The 25,242-nt window shown below is 41.6% G+C and overlaps 1 protein-coding gene across 3 annotated transcripts in view; it reads left to right on the top strand.

Moving 5' to 3' along the window:
- The window catches only part of STOX2 (storkhead box 2), a 106,738-nt gene that overhangs the window by 56,812 nt on the left and 24,684 nt on the right, over positions 1–25,242 (top strand). The window contains exon 1 of one of the 3 annotated variants that reach the window (XM_036838802.1): positions 14,092–14,171. The exons of the other annotated variants lie outside the window; for them this stretch is intronic. The gene's annotated coding sequence lies outside the window, so the exon portion shown is untranslated. Of the gene's footprint in view, positions 1–14,091; positions 14,172–25,242 lie in introns of those variants that run through there. 3 annotated transcript variants of the gene reach the window in all.

The following is a 25,242-nucleotide window of genomic DNA, read 5'->3' on the forward strand; positions in this document are numbered from 1 at the left end:
CGAGGGGAAAGAGCAGTGACCCCATAGGAGACTGAACCAGACCTACCTGCTAGTGTTGGAGAGTCTCCTGCAGAGGCGGGAGGTGGCTGTGGCTCACCGTGAGGACAAGGACACTGGCAGCAGAAGTACTGGGAAGTACTCCTTGGCGTGAGCCCTCCCAGAGTCTGCCATTAGCCCCACCAAAGAGCCCATAGGCTTCAGGGCTGGGTCGTCTCAGGCCAAACAACCAGCAGGGAGGGAACCCAGCCCCACCCATCAACAGTCAAGTGGATTAAAGTTTTACTGAGCTCTGCCCACCAGAGCAGCACACAGCTCTACCCACCACCAGTCCCTCCCATCAAGAACTTGCACAAGCCTCTTAGATAGCCTCACCCACCAGAGGGCAGACAGCAGAAGCAAGAAGAACTACAATCCTGCAGCGTGTGGAACAAAAACCACATTCACAGAAAGATAGACAAGATGAAAAGGCACAGGGCTATGTACCAGATGAAGGAACAAGATAAAACCCTAGAAAAACAACTAAATGAAGTGGAGATAGGAAACCTTCCAGAAAAAGAATTCAGAATGATGATAGTGAAGATGATCCAAGACCTCGGCAAAAGAATGGAAACAAAGATCGAGAAGATGCAAGAAATGTTTAACAAAGACCTAGAAGAATTAAAGAACAAAGACCTAGAAGAATTAAAGAACAAACAAACAGAGATGAACAATACAATAACTGAAATGAAAACTACACTAGAAGGAATCAATAGCAGAATAACTGAGGCAGAAGAACGGATAAGTGACCTGGAAGACAGAATGGTGGAATTCACTGCTGCGGAACAGAATAAAGAAAAAAGAATGAAAAAAAATGAAGACAGCCTAAGAAACCTCTGGGACAACATTAAACGCAGCAACATTCGCATTATAAAGGTCACAGAAGGAGAAGAGAGAGAGAAAGGACCCAAGAAAATATCTGAAGAGATTACAGTCAAAAACGTCTCTAACATGGGAAAGGAAATAGCCACCCAAGTCTGGGAAGTGCAGAGAGTCCCAGGCAGGATAAACCCAAGGAGAAACATGCCAAGACACATAGTAATCAAACTGACAAAAATTAAAGACAAAGAAAAATTATTGAAAACAACAAGGGAAAAACGGCAAATAACATACAAGGGAACTCCCATAAGGTTAACAGCTGATTTCTCAGCAGAAACTCTGCAAGCCAGAAGGGAGTGGCATGATATATTTAAAGTGATGAAAGGGAAGAACCTACAACCAAGATTACTCTACCTGGCAAGGATCTCATTCAGATTCAGTGGAGAAATCAAAGGCTTTACAGACAAGCAAAAGCTAAGAGAATTCAGCACCACCAAACCAGCTCTACAACAAATGCTAAAGGAACTTCTCTAAGTGGGAAACACAAGAGAGGAAAAGGACCTACAAAAACAAACACATAACAATTAAGAAAATGGTCACAGGAACGTACATATCGATAATTGCCTTAAATGTGAATGGATTAAATGCTCCAACCAAAAGAAACAGGCTCGCTGAATGGATACAAAAACAAGACCCATATATATGCTGTCTACAAGAGACCCACTTCAGACCTAGGGACACATACAGACTGAAAGTGAGGGGATGGAAAAAGATATTCCATGCAAATGGAAATCAAAAGAAAGCTGGAGTAGCAATACTCATATCAGATAAAATAGACTTTAAAATAAAGGATGTTACAAGAGACAAGGAAGGACACTACATAATGATCCAGGGATCAATCCAAGAAGAAGATATAACAATTATAAATTCATATGCACCCAACATAGGAACACCTCAATATATAAGGCAACTGCTAACAGCTATAAAAGAGGAAATCGAGAGCAACACAATAATAGTGGGGGGTTTTAATACCTCACTTACACCAATGGACAGATCATCCAAACAGAAAATTAATAAGGAAATACAGCTTTAAATGACACAATAGACCAGATAGATTTAATTCATATTTATAGGACATTCCATCCAAAAACAGCAGATTACACTTTCTTCTCAAGTGCACACAGAACATTCTCCAGGATAGATCACATCTTGGGTCACAAATAAAGCCTCAGTAAATTTAAGAAAATTGAAATCATATCAAACATCTTTTCTGACCAAAACGCTATGAGATTAGAAATCAATTACCGGGAAAAAAATGTAAAAAACACAAACACATGGAGGCTGAACAATACGTTACTAAATAACCAAGAGATCACTGAAGATATCAAAGAGGAAATCAAAAAATACCTAGAGACAAATTACAATGAAAACATGACGATCCAAAACCTATGGGATGCAGCAAAAGGAGTTCTAAGAGAGAAGTTTATAGCAATACAAGCCTACCTCAAGAAACAAGAAAAATCTCAAATAAACAATCTAACCTTACACCTAAAGGAACTAGAGAAAGAAGAACAAACAAAACCCAGAGTTAGTAGAAGGAAAGAAATCATAAAGATCAGAGCAGAAAGAAATGAAATAGAAACAAAGAAAACAGTAGCAAAGATCAATAAAACTAAAAGCTGGTTCTTTGAGAAGATAAACAAAATTGATAAAGCTTTAGCCAGACTCATCAAGATGAGAGGGAGAGGACTCAAATCAATAAAATTAGAAATGAAAAAGGAGAAGTTACAACAGACACCGCAGAAATACAAAGCATCCTAAGAGACTACTACAAGCAACTCTATGCCAATAAAATGGACAGCCTGGAAGAAATGGACAAATTCTTAGAAAGGTATAACCTTCCAAGACTGAACCAGGAAGAAATAGAAAATATGAACAGACCAATCACAAGTAATGAAATTGAAACTGATTAAAAATCTTCCAACAAACAAAAGTCCAGGACCAGATGGCTTCACAGGTGAATTCTATCAAACATTTAGAGAAGAGCTAACCCCCATCCTTCTCAAACTCTTCCAAAAAATTGCAGAGGAAGGAACACTCCCAAACTCATTCTATGAGGCCACCATCACCCTGATACCAAAACCAGACAAAGATACTACAAAAAAAGAAAATCACAGACCAATATCACTGATGAATATAGATGCAAAAATCCTCAACAAAATACTAGCAAACAGAATCCAACAACACATTAAAAGGATCATACATCATGATCAAGTGGGATTTATCCGAGGGATGCAAGGATTCTTCAATATACACAAATCAATGTGATACACCATATTAACAAACTGAATAATAAAAACGATATGACCATCTCAATAGATGCAGAAAAAGTTTTTGACAAAATTCAACACCCATTTCTGATAAAAACTCTCCAGAAAGTGGGCATAGAGGGAACCTACCTCAACATAATAAAGGCCATATATGACAAACCCACAGCAAACATCATTCTCAATGGTGAAAAACTGAAAGCATTTCCTCTAAGATCAGGAACAAGACAAGGATGTCCACTCCTGCCACTATTATTCAACATAGTTTTGGAAGTCCTAGCCATGGCAATCAGAGAAGAAAAAGAAATAAAAGGAATAAAAATTGGAAAAGAAGAAGTAAAACTGTCACTGTTTGCAGATGACATGATACTATACATAGAGAATCCTAAAGATGCCACCAGAAAACTACTAGAGCTAATCAATGAATTTGGTAAAGTTGCAGGATGCAAAATTAATGCACGGAAATCTCTTGCATTCCTATACACTAACAAGGAAAGATCAGAAAGAGAAATTAAGGAAACAATCCCATTCACCATTGCAACAAAAAGAATAAAATGCCTAGGAATAAACCTACCTAGGGAGACAAAAGACCTGTATGCAGAAAACTATAAGACAGTGATGAAAGAAATTAAAGATGATACAAACAGATATACCATGTCCTTGGATTGGAAGAATCAATATTGTGAAAATGACTATGCTACCCAAAGCAATCTACAGATTCAATGCAATCCCTATCAAATTACCAATGGCATTTTTTATGGAACTAAAACAAAAAATCTTAAAATTTGTATGGAGACACAAAAGACCCCAAATAGCCAAAGCAGTCTTGAGGGAAAAAAACAGAGCTGGAGGAATCAGATTCCCTGACTTCAAACTATACTACAAAGCTACAGTCATCAAGACAATATGGTACTGGCACAAAAACAGAAATATAGATCAATGGAACACGATAGAAAGCCCAGAGGTAAACCCACAGACCTATGGTCAACTAATCTATGACAAAGGAGGCAAGAATATACAATGGAGAAAAGACAGTCTCTTCAATAAGTGATGCTGGGAAAACTGGACAGCTACACGTAAAAGAATGAAATTAGAACACTCCCTAACACCATACACAAAAATAAACTCAAAATGGATTAGAGACCTAAATGTAAGACTGAATACTATAAAACTCTTAGAGGAAAACATAGGAAGAACACTCTTTGACAAAAATCACAGCAAGATCTTTTTTGATCCACCTCCTAGAGTAATGGAAATAAAAACAAAAATAAACAAATGGGACCTAATGAAACTTCAAAGCTTTTGCACAGCAAAGGAAACCATAAACAAGACGAAAAGACAACCCTCAGAATGGGAGAAAATATTTGTAAACAAATCAACGGACAAAGGATCAATCTCCAAAATATATAAACAGCTCATGCAACTCAATATTAAAAAAGCAAACAACCCAATCAAAAAATGGGCAGAAGACCTAAATAGACATTTCTCCAAAGAAGACATACAGATGGCCAAGAAGCACATGAAAAGCTGCTCAACATCACTAATTATTAGAGAAATGCAAATCAAAACTACAATGAGGTATCACCTCACACCAGTTAGAATGGGCATCATCAGAAAATCTACAAACAACAAATGCTGGAGAGGGTGTGGAGAAAATGGAACCCTCTTGCACTGTTGGTGGGAATGTAAATTGATACAGCCACTATGGAGAACAGTATGGAGGTTCCTTAAAAAAGTAAAAATAGAATTACCATATGACCCAGCAATCCCGCTACTGGGCATATACCCAGAGAAAACCATAATTCAAAAAGAAACATGCACCCCAATGTTCATTGTAGCACTATTTACAATAGCCAGGTCATGGAAGCAACCTAAATGCCCATTGACAGATGAATGGATAAAGAAGTGGTACATATATACAATGGAATATTACTCAGCCATAAAAAGGAACAAAATTGGGTCATTTGTATGGACGTGGATGGATCTAGAAACTGTCATACAGAGTGAATGAAGTAAGTCAGAAAGAGAAAAACAAATATCGTATATTAACATATATATGTGGAACCTAGAAAGATGGTACAGATGAACTGGTTTGCAGGGCAGAAATAGAGACACAGATGTAAAGAACAGACGTATGGACACCAAGGGGGGAAAGTGGCGAGGGGGTGATGGGATGAATTGGGAGATTGGGATTGACATGTATACACTGATGTGTATAAAATTGATGACTAATAAGAACCTGTTGTATAAAAAATAAATAACATAAAATTCAAAAAAAAAAAAAATAGGGGTTCCCTGGATGGTGTGTGTTACCAATCAGCCTTCTGAAAGACAACAAAGAGAAAATCGCAGTTATCCAGAGGGTGAAGCATTTTACCTGGAGCCTTCTTGGGAGAAAGAAGTGGATTGACCCCATAAAAATTAGTGAAGAATTCTCTGAGCAGTAGTCCTGGTATTCCAAACATCCTTCTATCGATATCACCTACCTGGAGGAGGAGTACAAAATTCTAGGCAAGCATGCAATCCCCACTGCAGCAAGAAAAGGACTGGAAAGGACCTCAGAATGTCTGATTTAAGGGGCAAATATTTTAAATGACATTAAAAAATTTTTTCTAATTAAAGAAGTAACACATATTCAGTACAGAAATGTTAGGAAATTTGGAAAAAATCTCAAATCTGGTCAGCTGTAATCTCACCAACCAAAAGATAAACGCTTTTTGTGTTTGCAAATTTCCAACCAGTATTTTTCCTGATTATGTTTAAAACTAAGATGTGTGAGGGCTTCCCTGGTGGCGCAGTGATTAAGAATCCGCCTGCCAATGCAGGGGACACGGGTTCGAGCCCTGATCTGGGAAGATCCCACATGCCACGGAGCAACTAAGCCCGTGCACTACAACTACTGAGCCTGCACTCTAGAGCCCGGGAGCCACAACTACTGAGCCCGTGTGCCACAGCTACTGAAGCCCGTGTGCCTAGAGCCCGTGCTCCACAGCAAGAGAAGCCACCGCAATGAGAAGCCCGCACACCGCAACGAAGAGTAGCCCCCCTCTAGCCACAACTAGAGAAAGCCCACGTGCAGCAACGGAGACCCAACACAGCCAAAAATAAAATAAATAAAAAATAAATTTTAAAAAAAAGTCCTTGATTTTGCTTATGTTAATTTTTAAAATTATGTTTTAAAAATTATGGGTTTTCATGGTCAAAGTGAATGATACCTGATAGTCTTGTGATTGCTTCTCAGTGAACCAGATCGTACTGATCAGTAGAACTTTCTGAAATGATGGAAATGTTCTCTATGTGCTGTGTCCAATATGGTGACTACTAGTGCCATGTAGCTAATGAACACTTGAAATAGAGGAACTAAACTTTTAATTTCGTTTAAATTAAGTAACCACATGTGGCCAGTAGCTACTGTATTACACTGAGCAAATATATTGTATAATCACTGTGATCCCAGGCAACAAAGAAATTCTCTTATTTTCATCTATTCATTATAGAGAGATAAAAGCAAAATATGACTGGCTTGTAGTTTTTGACATCAGGATTTTATGATTTTTTCCCTAGCTTTATAAACACTTTATTAATAAAGGTGTATGATCTAAATTCTATAAGACGATTTGTGGAGGTAACCCTGAGGATTGACGTCAGCAAAAGAAGTTAGTGGATACGGAGAAGTGTGTGATAATGAACCCAAATAATGTTTTGTTTTCAGTCAACAAATATTTGATCATTTTAGGGGCTGAAACCACTCTTTGGGGTACTGAAGATACAGTGAACCCTGTTCTCATTCTGGGAGTAGGGATAGAGTAGCCATTAGTTGCAGTCAGACCAGGGTGTATTGAAATGTCAGGAAAGCAGTCCATGGAAAGACTCAACTTCTCTGAAGCGTGTGTTGGTTTAGTGGCTCACGCCTTTTGACAGATTCTATGGGAGCCTGTAGGAAATATGAATATAACCCAGTACGCCGAGTTCAGCTTCATGATGGAAAGATTTGGCCGGTATTTCTTTACTTTCCAGTCCATCTGGACTTAGTTTCAGTCATTTTTCCCCTCTTATTCATAGTTTTCTTGGGAAAGTATTGTGATACCTTCTTTTCATGTGTGTTTACTTTTCATTCCTTAGTTAATTGGAAGCACCTTGAGGTCAGAGGTTAGCTCTGGAGATATGTCTCCTTTGAAAAAATATGGCAGCCTTTGCAACTTCCATATTTTTTTCCCCGATTCCATCTTACAGAGGAGGAATGCAACCCACAGAGAGCATAACTTGGTCATAATTAAATAAGCCAGTGATAAAGTAATTCAGTTTCTCAGCTCTTTGACCTTCTAAATAATTCCAGCTAAAAGAGCTCTAGGACCCAATAATGGTGTATCTTTAAAGCAACTGAAATACTGATGATAACTTTGAAAGCTAATTGGGAAATACCTCTTTCAGGTGTATTTTCAGATGTAGCTGTTGGTTCTCAAATTGACAGCATATTTGCCTCCAGGGACCGGGGCCCTATACTGCAGGTTTCTACAGCCTCAAGATCAACGTGAAGGTCTTTCCAGAGGGTCAGTTCACTTGTAAATTTTGGAAAGTAATGTTGAATGTTGTTCAATGGATACAATTTTTAAAAATTTTATTATTAAGACAAAAGCGATATGTTAGAGAGTATAATACAGAGCTTGTATGAATTTCAGGGAGACTTCCAAACAGAATCTTTTTTTTCTGTGTATTGCAAACTTCTCTGGGCATCCCTTCACTATCCTGTGCAATGGAAAATACTGAGTAGAAATGTCTGAGATACATTCAGGTGTGTTGGAAATGAATAGTCCACAAATCCAAATGCTGTTGTAATAAAATCATAATTGAGAAGGGTAACCTCTCATTTCCCCACACTTTTCCATAGTTTTCTTACCACTTGATATCAAAACATGACAATTTAAACTCTGTCTTTTAAACTGAAAACTCACAGGCTCTCCGTTTTTCTCACTTTCATCTTTTTCCTTCCTTGCCTTCTTTGGACATTGATTAGAAGAACTGAGGGCAGAGAAATAATCTATCCCACAGTGTAGTATGGAGAATTGCACATCTGCCTCCTTAATTTATTGTATTGTATCCAAAGTGCATCGGCGAAGCCTTAGAGTTTAATTTTCTTTGAATCAATTGTACAGGGTGTTGTGGAGTAGTGGTGAGATGTCTGCACTGAGAATCAGGAGGTCTGGATGCTAATTCTAGCTTTGCTACTAACTCTGTGTTACCTTGGGCAAGTCATCTTCCCCACTTGGCCCCTAGGATTATCTTCAGTCACATGATAATATACTAGATGACTTTCTGTCTCCTCCAGCTCGAAAATGCTATTCTGTGTTCCTAATCCTATGAGAATTGACCGATCCAAAGATGTTTGAAAATTTTATTAAGTTACGTAGAATAGCCATGCTCTTCAGTTTGTGTTCACACTGATGCTCTGTAACACTTGGGATACCAAGTGTATTTGTTCTTTAAATATTTAGTTTCCTTGCCTATACCGTGCTGCATCAAATCCAACTTAATCGAAATTGTTTCTTCCACCGTAATAAAAATGCACATAACTCAGTAAACCCTGGGCTATAAAGGCCTTGAAATCTTTGGAGCTTTCTGTTTTTGAAACGACTTTCACTGAAGTTTTAATTTGTGCCTTTTCCCCAGCTTTTTTGCAACCAGGAAAGTCTGATCTGTTATGGGTGCCCAAGAATTTTTGTTTAGAGGGTTTCGTCTCTTCCCTTTATTTGTCAATTTGAACTAATGTTTTACCCTGGGCACTTCTCCAAATGTCAGACTATCACCATAGCACGGACAGTTGGATAGATTCTGGGCAAGTTGTGTTAGGTGTACATGGTACTTCTAGAAATGCATTTCTGATTTTCATGCTGGAAATTTTGGACAGTCCCTTCGTGAAACAGGAAAGTACCTCATATCTCTGGGCCTCTCTCTGTTCCTTGTTTAAGCCCTCTTTGCATCTCATTTGGTCTCTCACAATAATTGGCTCTTCCCTTGTCTCAGTAATTAATTATCTTCTCTCTTTGGATGCATCCCATACCCCATTGCCAGAGTAACCTAAACTTTCAGCGTTAGTAGCACCACTCCCCTGTAAAAGCTTTTAATGCCTTTCTCCTAGAATTTCGTGTTCTTCAAAATCTTATCTCGCCTGACTTACTCTTTGGCTTCATCTCTACCCATCTCCTTCGTGACTCCACACTAGCCACGCCAGATAGACCCTCAGCCATGCTCCGAAACCTCCTGGACTCTCTACTCCACATCAGCACTGCTCCACTGCCTGGAAAGACATCTCCAACTTTTCTCTTCCTCCCCCTTTCCTTACCCATCTTTGGGGTCCCTTAACTGCTGCCTTGTTCCTGAAACGCTGCCCAGTTCTCGCCATGCTTCCTTGCCATCTTTCTCTTGTATGAGAAATAACCATCTTTCGCTGTTCTCCTGGCACTCTGTCCCTCTTTGCCTTGAATGACTCAGATGTTGATGCAAAACTGTGAGGACAGGAGCTGTAACTTCTTCATCCTTGTACTGACCTCAGCGACAAGCAGAGTCTTCCACGTTGTGTTTAATAAACGTTGGTCGAGTTGAACTACATTGAATTAGGGTAGGTTTAATATAATATTGCTACAGGCTAGGATTTTTTTTTCTTCCCTATTGGTACAGTTTTGCAAAGGGAAGAGAGTCCTGGCATCACAGACTTCTTTCTCCATGGTGATGGGAGGTGGAGAAGACCCCGGGGGGGAGCAACGTCTGACCATGCCGTCAACATAGCTTCCCTTTAATGAGCTGCCGTCAGCTTATAAATACTTGTTTTTAGAGATTGTGGGGTTCACATAGGGGTAATGCTTCTTAGGGAGGAGATTGATTAAGGCTATAACAAATAAGTGAAATTTATTGCAAATATCAGGTGGGTCATTTTCTTATTCGTTCAAAGACGGATTCGTTCTTAATCGGATCTTAGGACACCTCTTCTTGCCTCCTCTCCTCTACTCCCCGCTATGAACCCTCTTCTCCTGCCTCATGCGCCTCCCATCCGTACTTCCATACCTTGGTTCATACTTCTTCTCTCCAGGTCATTCATTCATTCAGCACAAATTTATTTATTGCCTGCCGGTGGCTAAGCACCCTTCCAGAATGTATGAACAGACTTGTGCTTGCCAAGGGGGAGTGGGGGTGAGGGAGGGATGGATGGGGAGTTTAGGATTAGCAGATGTACACTATTATGTATAGGATGGATAAACAACAAAGTCCTACTATATAGCACAGGGAACTATATTCAGTATCCTGTGATAAACCATGATGGAAAAGAATATAAAAAAGAATGTCTATATGTGTATAACTGAGTCACTTTGCTGCACAGCAGAGATTGGTACAACATTGTAAATCAACTCTACTTCAATTTAAAAAAAGAATGCATCTGTAAACAATAGAGCGTGCAAAAATCCTTCTCTTCATGGAGCTCACGCTCTAACTGATGGAACGCCCTTTCCCTGTTGTCCAGATGCTAGGACGAGCTTGTCCTGCCTGGAAGCCATTCCTGACTGCTTCAACCTGCTTCAGGTTCTTTCTTCTGCATTTTTAGGGGCACCTGTTACCTCTTCCTCCCTTTTGACAGACATTGTCTTGTATTCTTGGTGCTTTTTATGTGTGAATATCTTATCTCCTCGAGTTCATTAGAAGCTTCTTGAGAGTGAAGACCATGTCATTTGTTCATGAAAAAGTTTGTGTACCCATGTATATACCCTGCCTTATGTACACTATCTTAAGTATTTGCAGTTAGGCCCCTAATAGATATCTTTCATTGATTTGAGGACATTTCATGGCTCTCTGTTTTATTAAGTACAGTCGCCCTAAGACCGTGCTATACCATTAGTCATCAAAGCGTTTTTTAAAGATCCTGTGTGACTGTGTCACTACTGGTGCTGCCACTTAATCCTCTGCCAAGGAACCAGTCCCATGCCAAGCGCAGCCTCTGCCTACACCTCACCAGCCTAGGAGATCACCTCTGCGATATTCTATGTGAGGTTCATAAGTCTTGACTGTAACACTGGCACTATTATTCAGAGGAGCAAAAGGTACCAGGCAGAGGAGGAGGACTGCTAATTATGTCTGTAGTTGATTCTTGTGTTCATCTCTCCATCAGAGACTGGCATCTAAGACATCAGAGTGCCTTGATTTCTTGCCTTTATTTCTGAGTTGAGGCTAATGAGTGTCCGTCATAAAACTCATCTCCTTATTAGTAGGACTGCAAAAGGAGGTTATGGCTTTGGCGGGTCAGTTGCACCCGCCTTTGCATGGCCATTCGATGACAGTCCGTGGCTGAGGCTGGAACACGCTCTGTTAGGGGCTAGAGAACTGAGCAAAGGCACCTGCTTCCAGCCTGGGAGCCTCACCTTACTGGCCTCATGTGCTGACAGAGGGAATTGGCTTCCATTTAAAGGTAAAAGTTGAGGAATGGAGTTCTGGTTTTTTTTAATTTTGTTTCCAGTGGCTATAGTCGACAGGTAGACCTCTGAGGCCTCCTGCCCCAGGTTCAAATCTTGCCTCTGCCACTTAACCAGTTGTGGAAGCTTGAGGAGGGCAATTAATTTCTTTTTAAAATGGTGCTAATAACAGTACTTACCTTAGTGGGTCCTTGTAAAGCTTGGATGAGTTTTTATAGGCGGGCATAGTAGGCCCACATAGAGATGGAAACATACACGCTTGGATATTAGAAAATATTTATCCACTTACTTAACCTTTTCTATGTCATAGAGGAAACTTGAGTTTTTAGCTGTCGAGAGGTGGTCCAGTGACCTAGAGCTGCTTCCCTAGATGCTCTTAGACTGCCAGAGGTCAAGATATCTCGATTTAGATCTTAACTTTTATATAGTACATCATTTCCTTCTTAAGGTGCAGGGTTTATTTATTGGGCATGCCTTCGGACCTTAGAGCGATCAGACTACGCCTAAGAAGAACGGGCTGAGTTAGGTGGATTTCGGTGGATTTATAATGACTACCAACATAAACAAGCTCAGAGAGTGTTGAGCAAAGGTGAGCTGTCTCGGGAGGAGGCCCTGGCGCTGGGCCGCAGACTGAGTCATTGTCACGGCGGGGAGCTCAGGTGCCGTATCCAAGGAGAGGAATTAATGCATTGGAAGGCAACATCACAACCAGACCGTTTTGATAAGACGACTATGGCATAATTGATGACGTTTTCTTTCTTTTTTTTTAATTGCATAAATGAGACCTGATGTAATCGCAGATAATGTGAAAAAGTTCTCTAGGGGTTGAAAGTGTGACAACAGCCAAAAGCCTACCACTGTCTTAGACCAGGTGAATATAGAGTCTAGAGCGGGGGAGGCGATGGTGCCATGGGGAGACACAGTTAGAGTCTATCTCGTTCTTCATATGACATTTTTAGAGGGAGTTTGATATGCCCGAGCGGGAGCAAAGGCGAGGAACCAGGAAGGCAGAGGATTTGGAAAGTGTCAGGTGGTAGAAGGAGCTGAAGAAGCTTTATTTAATCATGTTGCGATGGAACGTACCAGCGGATCCATAAATGCACATAGACTTACCCACGGTGTCCCAGGCTGTGGGCAGCTAGAGAAGAGACGGCTTAGAATGCAGGCACGGGATTATTATTTGTAGCCATCAGATGAGTTATCAGACAGAAGAAGGTTCTACGTTGTTTAGCTTTCTGAGGGCAGAATGGGAACCACCGTGTGGGGTTCCAGGACTCAGCTGGCGGGGGATGCCTTCACCGGAGGATGTGCCTGGCTTGGACGAGGCCCGAGCTCTGAGGGAAGAGGTCCTTGAAGACGGGCTAAATCACAGGTGCGAAGACACCGTGTGATTCTGGTGGAGCTTTAGCCTGGCAACCCTTCTAACTCAGAGATTCGGGATAGTCTTGCTGAGCAATGCATTACATTTTTGTACTTCCCAGCTGCAGTCTCATCCTAGACTTCATCTTTATTGTTGGTTAGCTACTGTATTCACGGGGATGTGGGAGAATTTGCTCTGCAGACATCCTCAGCTACCCAAATCTACTTCATTTCGGAGTAGGGGATAATTTATCGGTATCTCTTTGGTTCCTGAGTGGAGCTAGTGAGAGGTGCCTGCTTGGGTATTATTTTGTTTGGGGGAGTTTGGGCAGAATTATTACCAACACAACAGCATTCATGTCCTTCTTAATTATTCTTTTCCTCTCAGACTCCATTTTTTTGTGGTCTTAACGGGATGGTTGATATTCCTCTTCTCCTCTCCTCTCTCCCAACTCCCACCCCTTTTCCGTCTCGAGCCATTTCTGTGTCGTTTCTTGTACTGTAAACAGAGATGAATCATTTTCTCTACGGTTCTGTCGAAATAAGTTCCTCTGTGTGTCCGTGTGTCCGTGGGTGTGGAAATACAATGTGTACACGTGCCTATGCATGAGTGATTCAGCGTGGGGCTCATCAAGCGTGTGGTGCAGTACAAACAGTGCAGTGAAAAGGATGCTTTTGCACAGATCTGGAATGGCTTTTTTGTGCCTTACCGATCTGAGGCACAGAAATTCTAAAAAAGAAAAGAGAAAAAGCAGAGGAAGCAGCAATGTAAAAGGAACCCTATGCATCATCCCACCCCCCTCCCCGCCGTGGTTTCCGTGGTGTTGGGAGCTCAGGGGCACCTCACGGGGAGAACGAGCTCTTGACATAGTGACCTCATTCCCCATGCCGCCCTTCTCCTGGCAGAAGCCGTGCTGGCTCCCGGGCTGTCTCTGCTGCAAGGCGGCCGGCACTGCGTTGGGAATGATGCGACCCAGGCTTGCAAGGACTTGCCCGGCAACTGGAATTTATGACAAATAGCTCGCTGCAGCTAAACTTTGATCCAGGGTACAGTCGAACCGCCTTTTACACACAGGAGGGAGACACGTCCTTCTCTGCAATGAAAAGCCAGCCTTAAAAAAAAAAGAAAGAAAAAACAAAAGAGCACATGTGTCAGGTTTATAATTATGAACTGGTGAGTATATGATGCCGGATCATTGTTAATGTGTGTGTGTGTTTTCTCCAAGCATCTGGAGGTATTTGCCCTTTTCCCTGTTTTCATGATGAAAAGATCTGAGTTGGTGCTCAATGCATGGGAGGGGGCCTGGGCTCCTTGGAGAGGAGGATGTGCCCCTGGTAGCCCGGGGCCTGGGGTGCATTCCCAGCCCAGAGTCTCCGCATTGCACAGACAAAGGAGCCCATACCGACAACCAGAGGCTGTAGCTTTTCTTGGAGTGATGACTCATTTCAGCTCACAAAGGATTCTGGGCAGGGTAATGAGAAGTCAGGTTGGCTGATCCGTCCCTATGACTTCACTTTGCAGAGAACAAGGCAGAAGAGGAGTGACACTGCAGATTCCCAAGGCACTGCAGTGGGATATTGGCTCAGGACCAGTGGCCATGATAGATGGGACTAGGCATGGGACGGGATGCCAGCTGTTCCAGGCAAATAGGAGGAAAGAATGGGAAAGAGGATTTTTTCCCTCTAAAGTCATTACCAGCAAAGTCCATTCATAAAGCTTTTTAAAGGTGCTTTTTGCCAGCTTTTGAGCTGAACTTGTATCAGTATCTCCAGCCCTGAATTGTCAGAAGAGCTGAGAGTTCTGGGACTCATTTTTTTTTTCCAAGTAGACGTACCAAGGTAAAGTACCAGATTCCTGTTGGGTGCGACGTGCCCTCAGTAGCCAATCTGAAATGCTCATTTAGGATATTATGACTTGAAAGTTTACTCTTTTTCTTATTCCAGATTCTAGGACGTCCGTTTCTGTTACTGGCTCTTTCTTGTGCCTGAATACTACCCCCTAGCGTGCACCAGGCTTTAGCGCCAAAGCTACCTGGGGGATGGAGCCAGTCCAGAAAGGGTCAGGTAGGTCTCCCCTGCTTTTCTTTCAAGAGTTGTTGTGTGCAAAGAAATATGGTAAAATGTATCCATATTGTGTATGGATATGGATACAAATGTATGGTAATCAACCCCCTCAATAAGGGTGCCCTGTCCTCTGAAACATGGTCTTGCTGTGATAATCCCTCCGCAGCCTCAATCTTAGGCAGTAGAAGTGCTTCATGGAGGTGCCCACCAGATGCAACCTCGCCAGCATGATTCATGTCACAGCCTCACATCAGAAACTAGAGTCAGCTGTAGGAGGTGCAAATAGGAAATAATTAAACTGCTCCAGATTTCCATCAGCTGTAATATCTCTTTCACTCCTCTGATGGAGGCATTCAGTAAATATTATTTGAAATTTTTTCTTCTCAATATAGTCCCTAAATTTGTGTGTTATTTGGCCTGTTAACCTACATGCAATGCACTAAAATCCAAGAAAGCCTGCTTTATATGCTCAGGGACTGCTTCCAACATCAGACAGAGGTTGCTATTAACTGCTGAGGAAGTAAGCATATTTCATCATAGTCCGTTGTAGGATCCAGATGATTACAGAGCTGTTTTCTTACAACATCCATGGGCTTTTCACACAAAAGCTTTTTTTTTCTTTTTAAATAGTGAGGTGGTAAAATTTGGTTCTCAAATGTACATTATATGCTACGTTTCCAAAGTGAAACTTGGCAAATCTGAAAGCATGGTTTTACGACTTCATCAAATTTATGGTTTTAGCGCTTTCCATTAAAAAAATATTTCTGAGAATGTTAAATGCATTTGTAATAATAATTAGAACATTTTAGAATAATGCAAACCGTACGTTGGACAGGCCTCTCAAACATCTCTTTTTTTTTTTTAAAGTCAGCACTCAGTTTTTTTGGTTTTTTTTAATTTTTATTTATTTATTTATATATTTTTGGCTGTGTTGGGTCTTCGTTTCTGTGCGTGGGCTTTCTCTAGTTGCGGCGAGCGGGGGCCACTCTTCATCGCGGTGCGCGGGCCTCTCACCATCGAGGCCTCTCTTGTTGCGGAGCACAGGCTCCAGACGCGCAGGCTCAGTAATTGTGGCTCACGGGCCTAGTTGCTCCGCGGCATGTGGGATCTTCCCAGACCAGGGCTCGAACCCGTGTCCCCTGCATTGGCAGGCAGACTCTCAACCACTGCGCCACCAGGAAAGTCCCTCAAACATCTCTTTTCTCTTTGCTCTCATATCCACCCCCATAGCTCACCTTTTCACCGAAGGAAAGAATGCTTGTTTCCTTTCTTCATTGTAAAGATGTGTCTTCTTTGTGCCTAGTACTTGACATTTTCAAAGCAAAGTTGAGGATGTTGAGTCAGTTTCAAAGGATGTTTGATCACATCATATCATGTTGAGAATATAATGTCCCCACACCCATCAGTTCTACTCATCCTTAAATACCTTATTCAGAATCTCCCTCCCACAGAAGGGCTTTCTCTGATACTCCAGCAGGAGGTCATTTCTTAGTCCTGTTATAGAATTAACTTCTCTAGATAGACAGATAGATAGATATAATTAGACCAAATTCCTATTATAGGAATTATAGGAGTTAATTTGCTAGCCATTCAAGTATTTTCTTCTTACATCACTTCTAAGGACATTTTAAACAGTAATTTGAACATACTATAATTGCTTATATTTCTACACATTTATATCATGTTTCCCCACCTAAATTATAAGCTCACTGAAGGCAAGGATCAAGATTTGTGCCTTTCTCTACAATTCCCATCTCCTAGCAGTTCTCTACACATGGAAAGCACTCAACAAAGAGTTGATTAAGAAGAAAGGCAGTGCAAAAAGCATTAATTTGTCACAGAGGGTGCGAATGATCTATTTGTTCATTTAAATAGTCTTCCCCGGGTAGACTAATGCTGGGGTAGACCTCAAGAGTTAAGTATGTAACTCTAGAAATGATGCTTGTTCTTACCTTGAGATATGATTACAGATAGTGCCTTACACTGCTTATAAAGGATTGTTGTTGTTAAGAACAGATGTGAAGGTGAGTCCCTTAAATATGGACACTGATTATGGTTTATTTGAATAGGAAGAATAATATTATTGGACAAGCCATCCTTAAGTAAGGAATATGCAAAATTCTGAAGTTTTGTGTGGAAGTCACTCTTCTGAATCCTACAGGATGTTTTCCTTAGAAGAGATAACCATAATGACTTTTTGCCTCCCAGGTTCCATCAGAAATTATTTCGCTCCTAGCATCACTGATCTTTAGCACTAAGAGCATTATACTTAGGTGCTGAGTTTCCTTTCCCTTTCCCAGGTAAAAGATTGGCCCAGACAAAATCTTAAAATAGGCCAACTTTATATACTTGTGACTCTCTATCCAAACAATTTCCCATCTTCTGTTCTTCTCTCTCCAAAGTCCCTACGTAATGCATGTTTCCCATTCCCTTCCAGCCCAATAATACATCCCAAATGCTGTATGTTTATAAATATATCTTTTAACTTTTCTGCCTCCCAGGCAAAATATTCCATTCACTCAGTGCCCATGCTCACAGATAAGAATCAAGAGGTGAGCAATCTGATTAAACTAATTCATACTAGTGTGAGATAGACCACTACCCTCCTAGCCTTTCCATGCCTTAGATGATTTTTAAAGGCTTTTTTTTTAAAGATCAAATGATTTTCCTCTTAGTAGAAATTCAAACACTGTAAAAGAGTAAGTTGAATAAATTTAGATAGGCTTGGGGACAATAATTTTAATACTAACTACTTATTAAATATCTATTAGGTGTCAGGGACCATGTCAGCACTTAATCCCCTCAATAACTCTACAAGGTGAACATCACTGTGTACACCTTACAAAAGAAGACAGTGAGACTCAAAAAATGAATTAATTTGCTCCAAATCACACAGCTAATGCGGAGCAGAACTGGGCTCTGAACTTAAAGTTTTGGCTTACAAAGTCCACGGCCTCTACCACTGTCTTGTAATGCCAGACTTTGGCGAGAAAAGTTACTTCCGGTACAGTGAGTTGGGAGTTTTTTCTGTGTGTGTGTCTGTCTGGCCTTTTGTACTCTTTCATCCCTGGGTACTTGTCTATAGTTCTGTCAATGACAGCTTGAACGGATGGTAGGTGTTCCTTCATTGGGGATTTGGTGGCAGTCATTCTGTACGATTTGGTTGTAATTTGGGAACTATCAACGTATATATTTGAACTGTATTTAATTAGGCCTTCTGGTTCTATTACAACTGTATTTTACAGAAATTGGTTACAGTGTAGTTGGGACCTAAACAGATGAAGCAAAGAAAACAAAGGTTAAGAATCAGCTGTGGTGAGTCTAACTTAAGAGTGGAAGAGAGTGACCCTGGATATTTTACACTGATTTATGGAACTATAGTTGAGAAATATCATCAAAAGAATTTGGAGCATCTGATATGTCTCTGGTGTTAGGCTAGGTTCTGATACAGAATGGAGAAGGAAGAGAAGTATGTGATAGTTTAAAATAGGGCTTTAGATTCTGTCCTACATGATGAGCTTATAATGAAGAAAAAGAAGACGCTCTATTGCACAGGACTCTTGTTAGCCAATGCCTTACAGAATTGCATGACATCTGAGAGCTCTTATTACCTGTTGTCATCTAGGACAGGTATTTCATCATGATTTTATCGCTGGTGGTAAATGGCCTTCACTTAGCCCTGGATGAGGGACTAGGGAGCAAGGAGGCTGCTGTTGATGGGAAACATCTCGGCGGTTAGCAGGGTCTTACCTTGCCTCGTCTATATGTGTAGTACCTATTTACTCAACAACATTTGAGTGCCCGATGTGTGAATGTTTTATTCCATAGTGCCTAACATACACCCCACTCGGGTTATAATGTGGAGACTTCTTAGCAAAGGTTTGAATTATGGAAACGGATAATTGGCCCGATGGCTCATATTTTCATTGTGACTTTTCAGCTACAAATCTGTTGCAGCAGCGGAATGGTCCAGAAGTGTTCGATGTCTATGATTAGAGAGATGTCTGTTATCATCCTTGGTGATGGTGAAGACAGCTCCTAACCTACGGAGTTCTCACTTCTCCCTGTCCATTGGTTGCCTTCTCTATCTGATTCTCCACCCTTTGTGACTTGCATCTCTGCTTATCCTATGACAGTGTTTCATCAGTAGTCAAATCTCAGTAGCAAGAGTAGTAGCTAATATGACTAATGAAAGCTTGTAGCCTGGGGAAGATAATGGGTTTCTTCTGTAAACCAATGAACCAGTTGATTTGTCATTACACCTAGTGCATCTCTGCATTAGACAGGCTGCTAAGCAGATTCACGTGATACGGTGGACGTTAACCCGTGTGTGTGTGTGTGTGTGTGTGTGTGTGTGTGTGTGTGTGTGTGTGTGTATCTGCCATCTGCCACCATGACCACTCTTATTTAACTCTCATTAGAAGTTTCTTAGTAAGTCATAGCTAATAGACACCATTAACTGTAGTATTATTAATGAGAGCCTCTTATTTACATTTTCTTTTGAATTAAAACAATTTATCTAAATAAGCTTAGGACTTAGACCTTCTTTAAGAGAACTCCATCAAGTGTTGAAATAAAGCACCAGGGAGCTTTAGAAAAGCTGTTAGAGAGTTTCTAAATTTTCCAAAAAATTTTTTTATTGTCAACTTTACTGCCATCGACGATTGCAATGAAGACTCAGCCTTAAATTTCTGAGATCAGTGGCATTTAAGCCAGACATACAGTAAACTGGTAAAAATGCCTTTTTCAATGCCGGGTGCCTTTTAAATATCAGACACAAACATTTGAAAGTCAAGTATAATAATTTGGTTTCAAGGGAAAGCTGCTTAAAATGAAGCAGCCTGTGAGTTGATGGGGGTCATGTGTTCTGCCCTCCTGTAAGGGTATTTCGGTCTGCAAGAGGGTGTATAGGAAGGGGATGTGTGTTTTTTTAGAACAGCTTTTTAAAAAAGAACCGTCTGTTAAAAGAACCAAAAACAACACCTATACATAAAATCGGGGTTAATAAATTGAACTAAATTGTAAAACACAAGATTCGTCTGATGTTCTGCCTCCGAGAAACTGTTCACTTAACCTCAGAGAGCTTATGATTTCCCCAGGCCCAAGGGTATTGAAGATAAAACTTGGCACATTCGTCGTTCTATGAATACTTTGTTGAAAGGAATAGACCTGTATTATCACTGTGCCCACTGTACATTTTACAGGCATGTTTGACCATTTTTATGAGTCACGGTATATACTGCATGTGGTAGTTTTACTGGCATCTATAATTTTAACTTTAGTGTTAATTTTGGCAGTCCAGAGAACAAAAACAAGCACACTTTGGTCCTGAGTTACTTTGAGTTAGAAAAGAGTAAATTATGAAGCCTTTATTACAAGGGAAAAAATTAATAGCCAATCTATTTTGCTATCCTTTTTAAAATTACAGCCTACTTTTTCCGGTTGGATGAGCATTAAACTAGTTTTCTCCAGCAAGACGGAAATAGAGGTAGACAGCAGTACTATATTATGCTTTTATGCCAGAATTCTGCTGCATTGATATAGAATCAAAGAATTTGAGAGTCTGAAGCAATCTTTGAAATTATGTCATCCAAACCCTCATCTACAGACACAGAGTGGTAATTATATTTTGTTATAAGAGACTGGGCACTTATCAAACGATCTCTTGAATGCCTTTTTACATTGGCAGTTTCCCAATGATAAATTAGTACAGTTTCAGAACTACATTTGTAAGTAGGTTGCTTTGGTTCATGAACTTTGTTAGGGTCAAAGGTAACTCTTCAATCCAGAATACAGAGTGAATTGACATTTACGATGGAAAACAGTATGTAAAAATAAAGAACAAAACAGGATGATTCAAACGGAATGCTGGTACTTGGGGAAAAAAAGATTATTTAAAGAAGGCTAAGATAGAAGATGAACTTTGGGGAACTTTCAAGGTTGTATTATAGTTTATTGTGATGTGATCCACCTGGAAAAATTACAGCTTCCCTTTTCGTATTTGATGGGTATGAAGATGGATACTTTAAGATGAAAGGAAATAGATTTATGTTTGTCTTTCTGGTAGGTATCTTTTGGAAAGCTATGGGTATCATCTGGGAAGGGGTGAACGTAGGTTGTCATGGAAGTCACATCTTCTTAGTTGTGTCCCTCCCCTGCCCCGCCCTCCATGCATATGCAAAGGTTGGGGAGCACAGAGAATCTAAATTAGTGACTGGGGAAAATGGCATTCATAGAGGACTGAGCTTTATTATAGTTCTTACTTTTTTTTTTCCTACAAAAAGAACCAAGATAGGAACAATTTTGGAACTCGAGTGCCCAGAGGTTTGGGGTATCTAAGAGGCACTCAAATAAATTTCTTGAAAGGATGAATTATGTGAGAGAGAATTTTTTGAAAGAATTCCAACTAAAGTAACTGGCCAGAAGTTGGAAGGGAGAGTAGATAGAGGGGGTTAAATAGTAAAAATGCATGGGCATGATAAAGATATTTCTGAGGTGGAAGTCACCATCTGTAGAAGATAAAAGACAGAGGAAGTCGGCACATGCATGATATCTGCTTCTTGTCCCAGACCCTCCTTCTCAGTTGCCTGGCGGTGGTAATAGTCACCAGTTTGTTCCCCACAGTTGCACAAGAGTGATTTTCTAACACAAACGTGTCATGTAATTCCCCTGTATAAACATACACAGGGTTCCCATCAGCATAAAGGGTAAGAGCTCAGCCTTCTGGTCTACCAGGAGACTACATTTCTCTCCATCTTACCCCCAGCCTGCTCCAGATGTGCCAGAATAGGCCCTCAGCATCCCCAGCTCAGCATGCTGCGCCGTGCCCTGCACACGCTCACTCCCGCCTCTGGTACAGCGGCTGCATCCTTCACTTGTTGGTTCCTTAAGTAGGTCTGATATGAGATCCAAAGAAAATCATTGTAAACTTGAATAAGATGTTGTGTTGTGTTGATCGATACCTATAATTCCTTTTATATAGATCTTAAATGCATGTCTTAACCCTCACTCAATGTATAATTATTTTTCTGTGGTAACTGCTATGTTTTGGGCAAAATTAATAGGGAGAGTCTTAGAAATTTCATGGTTAAATATATTTGGTCTCATTAAATTCTGTGTTTGTTTTGCAATTATTTAGCAACATATATGAATAAAATCACAACTCTTTGAATACCCTGAGCAATTCCTTGGATTCTGATGTTGTAAATGGATATTCATTCATTCAGCAAACAAGTACTGGGTGTCTGGTATGAGCTCTGCATTATTCTAGGCACTGAGAATGTAGGAATGTGGGGTTCACGTTTCCTTCTGTCATGGAGCTTCTATTCTAGTGGGTGAGACAGACGGTGTACCAGTATACACGTACACACATTCAGAGAGTGAAGACAGTGACTTGGAAGGACCCTGGTACCAATTCCAGTAGGGGGGGCTCCCCACTCCACCAGCAATTCTCTGACACCAGCTGGGTGTCCTACAATTCATCCCAATTCCAACACCATCTACCTGGAAAGCATCAGATCCCATGGGTTAAGGGCTCAGTCCACAGGAGTGCCCTCACCCCACCCCGCCCCTGACCACAGATGCCACTCGCAAGCCCAGATTGTCACCTGTGTTCTGAAAGACTGGTGATAGATTGGAGGCTCCCACCACCCCCTCCTTGGGTTCAGTTACTTTGCTAGAGCGGCTTACGGGGAGAAACACTTTACTTACTAGTGTGCCAGTGTACTATAAAAGAATACAAGTCAGGAAGAGCCAGGTGGAAGAGATGCATGGGGCAAGGAATAGGGAGAGGGCACGGAGCTTCCATGCCCTCCCAGGGTGCACCGCCCTCCCCAATCTCCACGTATTCAGCAACCTTGGAAGCTCTCCGAACCCCACCCTGTGGGTTTTTATGGAGACTTCATTACATAAGCGTGCTTGGTTACATCATGGGCCGTTGAGGATTGATTCAACCTCCAGCCGCTCTCCTCTCCCCGGCGGAGGTCAGGGGGCGGGGCTGAAGGTTCCAACCCTGTAACCACGTGGTTGGTTCTCCTGGCTATGAGTCCCCATCCTTAGGTGCGGGTCCAAAAGTCACCTCACTGATGTAACAAAGATACCTTGATCTCTCTCACCACTTAGGAAATTCCAAGGGTTTTAGGAGCTCTGTGCCAGACATGGGGATGAAGACCAAACATATATTTCTTATTATAAACCGTCGTATCCAGTAACATGAGAGAGAGTGCGCTGTGGTTTTAGGACAGCATTAGATCGGGTGCCTGGGCAGGGCTTCCCGAGGAGGCCCTGTTTAAATGGAGGCCCAGAGGAGGAGAAGCGGCCCGTCCTGCAGAGATCTGCGTGAGGAACATCCCAGGCAGGGGCTCAACACAGGCAAAGGCTCTGAGTGGGGAAAAAGCTTGGTGAGTGCAAAGAACAGAGGAGGTTTTGAGCATGCTGTAGGGAGGAGCGGGCGAGGGGTCGGGGGATGGTCCCGGAGGTGGGCAGACAGGCTCAGGCCAGCGCAGACCTGGCAGGTAGGTCCGATCTCCTAGGCGCAGTCGGCAGTCACTGTAGGATTTCATGCAGGGAAGCGGCGTGTTTTACGCTTTTCTAAGAAGACTGCTCTGTGGAGAAGGGAGTGTTGGGTAGGAGAGAGGGCTGGGAGGCATCAAGCCATTGTCATGGGCCAGGTGAGGGGGGACAGTGGCCTGGGGTAGGGGTCGCGTGGCAGATGGAGTGGAGGGAAGAGACCCAGGAAGCATGAGGGTGTAGAGCAGACAGGATGGCCGGTGGGGTGGAACGGGAGCGAGAAGTGATTTATCTTAGTGCAGTATAAAAACGAGAGAACGTGGAGATGGTCACTTAGAGCATCCGAATTCCGTTTGGTTCTCTCTCCTGAGTTAAATGTTATTCCACATATTCAGTATTATAGTGAAACTGAGCTTTTTCAATACCAATGCGTTTCAGAGACACTGAAAGCTTACTTGCCTCTTACAGTTGGCTGCAATGACTGAAAACAAATTAACTTAGAAGATCAGTAAACGTTTGATATTTGTTAGTTAAACTAAACAAAGAATTTCAGCTAAAAGCATAAGGACAAGCATTGCCCTCGACTCGTTAATTTTGCTAATAGTCTTTCCTTTTTTACAGAAAGCTCAAGTTCCCTATAACCTATACAAAATGAGAAAATAGACCTGCATTATTTTAAAAAATCCTATTTAGTATTTTTGTATCTTTAGTCTTCTGAGAAGTCCATAAATATGATAGGCAAATTCTAGAAGGTGTTACCCTCCCAAATGATGCACAGGTCCAAAGGTACTGGAACGTGCTTTGATCTTCCCCCCCCACCCCCGCTCCGCCCTTGTTAGCTGACCCCATTGTCCTTTTCATCTGACTTATAAAATTATTCCAGGGACTTCCCTGGAGGTCCAGTGGTTAAGATGCCGTTCTTCCCAGCCGCATAGCACAGGGAGATCAGCTCGTTGCTTTGTGACCACCTAGAGGGGTGGGATAGGGAGGGTGGGAGGGAGACGCAAGAGAGAGGAGATACAGGGATATATGTATATGTATAGCTGATTCACTTTGTTATACAGCAGAAACTAACACACCACTGTAAAGCAATTATACTCCAATAAAGAAGTTTAAAAAAAAAAAAAATGCCGTGCTTCCACTGCAGGGGGCATGGGTTCCATCCCTGGTCGGGGAACTAAGATCCCACATGCCGCGTGGCATGGCCAAAAAATTCCGGGTGACTTTGAAGTCCATGTAACCAACCTAGCAATTCTTAAGAAACCTGCCTCACTGCGGCTCATCCTCTCCTGTAGAAGGTGGAGGGACAGAGAAGGACCCACAGGAGAGATCTTTAGAGCGGCTGTGGCTGAGCCACGCGGCCACCATGGGGAGGGGAGATTTGAACATGAGTAGCTCCAAACACACCCCTCTACTGCATCTTACCACCACCATTAGTTCATCCTTTACACAGAAGCCTTTAGAATATGGTTGTGTTTGAATGAAGGGTACAACAGTTTTTCAAAGATTTAAATACACTCTTCTAGGCAGTAGCAAGCTTGCCTACTGAGATGGTCACAATCCACATAATTCTGTCATTTTTGAGTCACCAACATGAACTGAGCTTCACCAGCCAGTGAGTGAAACTCACATCCTCAGCAACAGCCCAAAATTCCGTGTTCCAGCTTCTGCCC

Source organism: Balaenoptera musculus, chromosome 21, assembly GCF_009873245.2.
Source record: "Balaenoptera musculus isolate JJ_BM4_2016_0621 chromosome 21, mBalMus1.pri.v3, whole genome shotgun sequence".
Lineage (NCBI taxonomy): Eukaryota > Metazoa > Chordata > Mammalia > Artiodactyla > Balaenopteridae > Balaenoptera > Balaenoptera musculus.